This window comes from Sciurus carolinensis, chromosome 15 (genome assembly GCF_902686445.1).
Source record: "Sciurus carolinensis chromosome 15, mSciCar1.2, whole genome shotgun sequence".
Taxonomy (NCBI): domain Eukaryota; kingdom Metazoa; phylum Chordata; class Mammalia; order Rodentia; family Sciuridae; genus Sciurus; species Sciurus carolinensis.
This window is the reverse complement of record NC_062227.1, coordinates 48718416-48725816: the sequence shown is the minus strand read 5'-3', so window position 1 is coordinate 48725816 and position 7401 is coordinate 48718416. Positions and strand designations below refer to the sequence as shown.

At 36.2% G+C, this 7401-nt stretch overlaps 1 long non-coding RNA gene across 1 annotated transcript; it reads left to right on the top strand.

The window, feature by feature from the left end:
- The first annotated feature begins 635 nt into the window (after nucleotides 1-635).
- Nucleotides 636-6572, top strand: LOC124965306 (uncharacterized). The gene is made up of 3 exons (XR_007105161.1): nucleotides 636-725; nucleotides 1362-1452; nucleotides 6450-6572. It is a non-coding gene; the product is annotated as an uncharacterized LOC124965306 (long non-coding RNA).
- The last annotated feature ends 829 nt before the right edge of the window (nucleotides 6573-7401 follow it).

The window sequence follows — 7401 nt, the reverse complement described above, 5'->3', positions numbered from 1 at the left end:
GTTCTTTATAAACCACTCTACTCAGATTACACAACCCCAAGGAAGATGATACAATTTTCAGATAAATGCATCCTTCCAAGCATTGAATAATATTTAATATTTCTCCTCAGGTGGTAGGGGAAAAAAAAAAAGTCAGGGTGCTGCTTGTCACTATTCAGATCTGAAGAGTCAGGGAAGCTGTTTACACCCGGTAAAGACAAATGAGGTCAAAACAGCAGCTGAAAATAGCCAGGAGTTAAGAAGTCCCATAATAGGAAGCTGTAAAGTGCTACCCAAACAGATGAACAAGAGAAATCAAGCAGAGAGAGAAGCCGAAATGCTGCTGATTACTTTGCCCTAATATAAATCATTCTGTGTGGGGCTTTGTTGGTATTATGGTCTCCAGTGTGTGCTATGCTGGGGACCTGCGGTAGCATCTGATTAGAAAGGTGCAGTTGTCAGTGCTTTTCTACTCTTTGGAAATGTGAAGTGATGAAATATCAAAGTCAATATTTTTGCCAATCTTCCCTGCCCTTTGCAAATCTCGCATCTCTCCAGGGGCCTGAAATCTGCCGGTCCTGGAGCAGATCCATGTGTGACTGCCAACAAAGCCTCTCTGAGGAGAAGCCGAGTGTTTGATTCCACATTGGGCAGACAAACATGCTCCCCTGTGTTCTCCCCAGTGAGCAGAGGAAACTCCAAAGGCAGAGGCCCGGATGGTCTGCAGCAACAAAGCAAAAGATTCGGTTGTGATTTTATTTCCTTAATTTGGTTTGTTTTGCCTTCTTCACATTTGTTTTCTTTATGAGAAATGTTAATATAAATATGTGTTCAAAAATGATAGAAGAATAAGTTTGTGCTTGGAAGAATGTTGGGGAAGAAATTCTGGAAAATTCAAGGGGGCAAAATGTGGCCTTCTTAATAAACCCTCTCCTAGTTTTCTCCCCTTAGCTTTTTGCTAATAATGATACTAAATCCTGCAGTGATCATTGACCAGGCATACTCAAAATTTTAAGTTTTCTTCTATTGGTCTGATGTCTTTTAAATATTTTTTTCAATAATGCTATCCCCTTAGTGTCAACTCTTTTCCAAAATATTTAAAATATTAAGTGTTTTAAAAAATGTCATGAAACTTGCCATTTTCTGCACTACGGGGCTCCTTACATGACCTATAGAGAAGTTGGACTCAAGCTTTCCAAAGTAATTGAGACAGATGTTGAGCACAGGCTCAACAAGGATGGGTAAACAGCATGATTATCATTCAAAAGTGTCATTAAGTATACATGCTCCCAGGACAAATCCCTAATATTCTGATCAAATATGCCTGTTTCAGAGCACATGAATCTGATTTTTAACATTTACTCTAATTAATTCTGATGCAGGTGATCCATGGATCCTAATCAAGAAGGCTGATCTGCAATGCCCAAATACCCTAGTGAGTCATTCAAGGCATTTCATGATTGGCTTTCAAAGGTATGAATAGTTCTGAATTTGAAGACACTGGGGTCAGTGGCTCAGAGTCTGCCCACCCTCTGATCCTTCTCTACATCTTCCTTACTTTGTGTCTTTTATTTTATCATATGATATGGGGTTTAGAATGCAAATTTTAACATCAGGGATTATTAGAGTCAGACTTTTTTCCACTCCAGCTTCAAACTTTACTTTCACAAATTTACACAAGTCACTATAAACTTTTTTTTCCTCAGTCTCCTCATTTGTAATATGGGGATAATTTAGGTGGCCATATGTATCCAGAGCCTGATTCTGCACATGAAACCAGTACAGTCACATGAAGACCTATACTAAGAAGAGCCCACACTTGACTTAATATTCTATATTTACTGTCATGAAACTCTTAATATTTTTTAAAAGTCATGTCTTTTCACTTTGAACAGGACCTTAAACATGCAGTAATTGGCTCTGTATGAATTAAAAGAGATAACTCAGTGACACTGAAATATCCCTGATGCATATTTAGTTGTTCTTATCATTATTCTTATATGTCTCTACATTTTAACTTGGATCATGTTGTAGCTAGTCTGGCTTTGAGAACATTGCTTTATGGATGGTCAAGAAAGAAAATACTGAAATAGTCAACACAAATATTCTTCAATATTGCTTCAAAAGACAAAAAAAATTAAAAGTGGCAACTTTCTTTTTTTTGAGAATAGATTAACCAAAAGTCCTATAAAATAGACTTTAAAAAGATAAAACATCCTAATCTAACTATTGACTTAATTTGGATGTTAATTCCATCAAGCATTAAAGACAAGGTAATTGATGTAAAAAAATATATATAGAACAACAAAAACAGAATGGATAATATAAAGTAGACCAAAGCACACATGGCCAAATAATTTTATGACAAAGTTGACACAATAATTTAATTACAAATGAATGTTTTTGTCATTAAATGATACTGTAATACTTATTTTTAAAGAAACAGCTAAGCCTTAATGGCTACCAGATAAAATATCTACATGTGAAAATTAAAACTGTAACATTTCCATAGTATACTTATCTCCACTTATTCATGGGGACTATGTTCCAAGACCCTCTGTTGATTCTTGAACCCAGTGATAGTTCCGAACCCTATGTATCTAATAACCAGAATGACTACTAAGTTAACAAATGGGCAAGTCATGTCTATTCTGCAAGTACATCATGCAAGGGGTGATTCACATCACAGGAAGTCTAGACAACATGCTTTGAGATATCATCAGGATACTCAGAATGGCACATAGTTTGAAACTCACGAACTGTTTATTTCTAGAATTTATGTTTAATATTTTTAGACCACAGTTGACTCTGAGTAACTGAAACTGTGGAAACAATAGTTGTGGAAAGCAGAGCTCTGAGTGACGGGGAGTACTATAAAACGTTAGAGAAAAAGGTGCTTTGGTCACAGAAACTGAGAACCATAAAAGAAAAAGTAACTAAATTAGACTCCATCCATTCAATTAAAGACTTCTGTTCTTTGAAAAACCCCACTTAAACTGAAAAAGTGAGCTGAAAAACTGTATCAGTAACAATCTTTAACCCCCAAACAAGAAGACAAACCTATAAAACATTGGGCAAAATGTGTGAATAAATAAATGCTTCATAACAATGTGTTCAACTGGTCAATAAGAACTAAGATCTCATCATCATTAGTAATGAGAGAAATGCAAATTAAAACAACAGTGGATAGTACTATACAACTACTAGAATGGTTTAAATCCCAATGATTAACCTTATGGTGGCAGGGTGTGGGGTAAATAGACCTTTTATGTTTGTTGGTGGGAAAGTAAAATGGTAAAACCATTTAGGAAAACTCCTAAAAATATTCCATAAAGTTAATCATACACTCAGCATATAATATGAATATTTGTCTTAGGAATGTAGCTAGAGAAATAAAAGCTTCAAAGACTTGTTTTTCAAATGTTTATAGTAGTTTTATCTATAGTAAGCTCCCACCTCAAATATCCATCAACAGGTTAATTAGATAAAATATTGTATATCTATCAAGTGGAATACTACTCAACAATAACACACCAAGCCACTGATACATGATAAAATATGTCTGCATCTTTAAAATATAGTAGGGAGTTAAAGATGCCAGATACTAAAATGTATGTATAATACAATTACAATTCCATGAAAATTTTGAGAACATAATCACACTGCAATTAGATCAGTATTTGCTTTGTGGCAAGTGCCCAGGTGAAGGGAATAATTTGAAGATGTACAAAGACAATTTTGGAGTTGATGAAAATGTTCAATAAATTAATTATCATGACTATTAAATATATGTATGCAGTTGTCTAAATTCACTGAACGTATACTTCATGTACGTAAATTTTATTTCTGCTTTTACTTCAATTAAAATGAATTTCCTGTTATTGAGTAGAATTCAAATGAACTGAATTAATTGACTGTTACTCCAAATGGAACATTTTTATGTAACACATAGATTGTGTTAGTCTAGTCTTTTACACAGGGATAACTATGTTAAAGACTTTAAGGGAAGTTTGAAATCATTTCTAAATATAATTAACAACAAGCAGTTTGGTAAGTTTTAAGGCTAGGTAACAGTACAATAAACTTTTCTTTGGGAGTCTGGTGTGCCTGTGTTTGTGTGTGTACAAACATGTGTATTCATTGACTAGGTATTTTAGAAATTGGGTAATGGAGCAAGTTTATGGGAATTATAGACTAGAAAAGGACTAGTACTAAGAAATAAGGTGTCAAAACAATGACAAAGCATGTATACTCTACCAATTAAAGGTTGATTTGGATTAAGGAGCACAACTTGAAGGTACCAATTTTACCCATCTGCAACCACTCACACTGCATTACAACTATAACTAATGGAATCCAAGTCTGTGGATGTTGTGTGACTTAGTGAATAAAAATTCTGATAATGGTAGCAGATAATTTTGTGGCTGTGGTTTTGGGTACAGATATGAACAGAATGGTACATAGTTTGAAACTCAGGAATTCTTGTGAGCAAAAGTAAAAGAGAATTATAGGTTGTACTGGATGAAACTGGATCATCAACTTATGGGCGTTTAATTTTGCTGATTGAGAATTTCTTTTACATACTCACACTTTTCTATTTAATTGACCTCCAACTAATTTTTCTCAAAATGTGCTTCGTACAGCACCTGCAGAGAATCACATGCCTGTTAAAAATGGGATTCCAGAGATTCCCCCAAGCACATTGAATTGAAATCATGAATTTTCTATTGGGGAATCCACAAGCATCCCAGTTAACTGATTTTTGAGTACCCTAAGGTTTGAAAACCTCAGCTAAGAATACATTCATTTAAATACTGAGGGCATTCTGTCAAGTTCTGTGGCCTGTATTATACAAGTTAAGTCCTAGTTTTGGTCATTTAATTCATCCAATTTCCTGCAAAAGAAGTGTGAAAACGAGATGAAGGAACCCCAGGAAGAACACCTGAGGAGTCCTTACGGTTAGAGAATGACATTGCAATTGTTTAATCTTGAGGCATGAAATGGCCTCAGAAAAGGGGTAGCAGATGAATTATAGTTTCTGAAACTGCAAAACAACATGAAAGGGAAACTAGAGGTTTATAACATATATATTCATTAAAAATTAAAAATAAAACTCTTCCAAATATTACCTGCAGTAAAGCACTATGGATTAATTCATTCTTTGTTTCGACCATGCCTTATACATTTGCTACCTATGCTGAAATTAGTATGCTGAGAATTAAACTACATTATATTTCATGACTGGTAGAGGCTATACTCCTTTTGATGATACTGGCTAATACACAGTTTCTAGAAGTTTGTAGAAGTCTATATAAATCGTATAAATATGGAGATCAGTGGGAGTCAAAACACTGGAGAACGTTTCATAGAGAAAATTAAGAATGGCTGATTCTTCAAGACTGATTTAAGGTTGGGTGGAATTCAGATCAAGCTCGGTATGACGACTAATACTTGGAAAGGAATGTATGAGCAAGGCTTAGAATGAAAGTTAAGAAACTTGCTCTGTGGGTTTATAGGAGCAAAATGTGGAAGGACACTGGCAAACTGTGGTTAAAATAAGACACCAACCTCAACTGCTCCAAGTTTTAACTTACTGGTGAAGCAAGTGGATAATAAATGTGAACAGTGAGTAGCCATTTTCTGAAGGAAGAAAGTCATCTTGGAGGAGAAATCTTCAAAATAATGAGGCTAGAGCTAAGTTTACAAGAAAGAAAGATTTTTGTGAGTGGGGAGTGGGAACAATCAAAAATTAAAAAAAAAAAAAAAAAAAAAAAAAACGGAGGGCAAACCAAACAGAGACATTGAAATAAACCAAGTCCTGGAGATCTGAGCAGGTCCCCAACATAAGTGGTCACAGGGCTCATCCTGAAGAGTCTTCCCTTATCTGGAAAACCTGAACAAGTCTGAAATTGTTTCATCAGACACCGTAAGAGACAGATTATGGAAAGACAGTTCTCAATGAAGCCCAGGTGGAGAAACTAATGTGGCATCCTAATTCCTATCAGGAATGCAGTGATTTCGCTATGGTGGGAATAAATTTAAGGGGGAGGGAAGATTGTAAAGATGTATGGATGAAAAGGGAGCCATGAGAAACAGCAGCAGCAATGACTAGAATTTCCTATCGTCCCTCTACCTCCACCACGCCAGACTCTCACAATCCTCATTCTTCCTTTTTAGTGTAGTACCCCTATAAAAACAGGTGAATGGTCTCATTTGTTTAATTTGTGGTACTTTTAATTTCCTGGTGCTCGTATTTAGGGGTATGCCTGTGTGTGTGTGTGTGTGTGTGAGAGAGAGAGAGAGAGAGAGAGACAGACAGACAGACAGACAGACAGAGATGGGGTAGGGTGGGGATGTCTCTTCCAAATGCAGGGGCATCCTTGGACTGGTGTAACATCTTGTTGGCTAAATGGAGATGCTGTCATCCTTCATTAATAAAAATTAACTGTAAATCTCCCTGCTTCCCACAGGAGGGCCTTTTAAACATTCCATCAGGGGCCTGCCGAGGACGTCTGGCGGCGAGTCAATCAAGAAGCAGCAGGAACTGGCAGCAGAAGCTATGAGGATGTTTTAAAAATATATATTTATATATACATTTGTATACTCGTTTCTGTCTGTCTGCGAGTCCTAGGCAGCCCTCCTCTGAATGTATTTCTGTGATGCCTCCACAGACAGCCGCTGTTTCTCCCCTCCCACCTCTACACCCTAATTCTTCCCTCACCACCCTTGTACCCCCACACCCGCCATCCCCCTAGTGCTGGAGACCTGTGCAATATCATTTTCCGCATAATGAAATCTGGAGTGACATTAATATAAGTGTAATTTTATAGAAGGGAATGGGCCTGGCTGATAGTTTCTACCTGCTGTGTTTTGATGATAGACATCGGGATGTCACCATCTGTGTAATGAAATTTCACCTCCGTAATGGTTCAGATTATCAAACGTTCCTCCAAGCTGGCTCTGGGAATCACTTATTTATTTATTTATTTATTTATTTATTTATTTATTTATCTGAAACAGGGGCTGTAGACCTGCTTATCATAGAAGGTACTGGTGAAGAGGGTATTGAGTGCACCAGGCAGAAAGTAAAGAAAAAGTGAATCTAAGAATTTGCTATTGTATCACAGATATATTGATCAGGAGAAATTACTATTTTCAGTCTTGGAAAAAAGTTTTTCCTCTCTGTTAACCCCATAGCTCTCTAATTGAAATAAATCATACTAATGAGTTAATTCCAGGTGAGTATAAAATTAAGGTAATAAACATGCATGAAATGTCTGCTATATAGATGTTTATGTATCATCTCATTGAACTTCTAAGCTATGTTGTCAGGATGCAATATGGTGGGTAAGTCTAAAGTTCCAGTAACAAGCACAAGGGAAACATGTCATAATCACAAAAGGTGGGTTTGCTTTCTTAAGT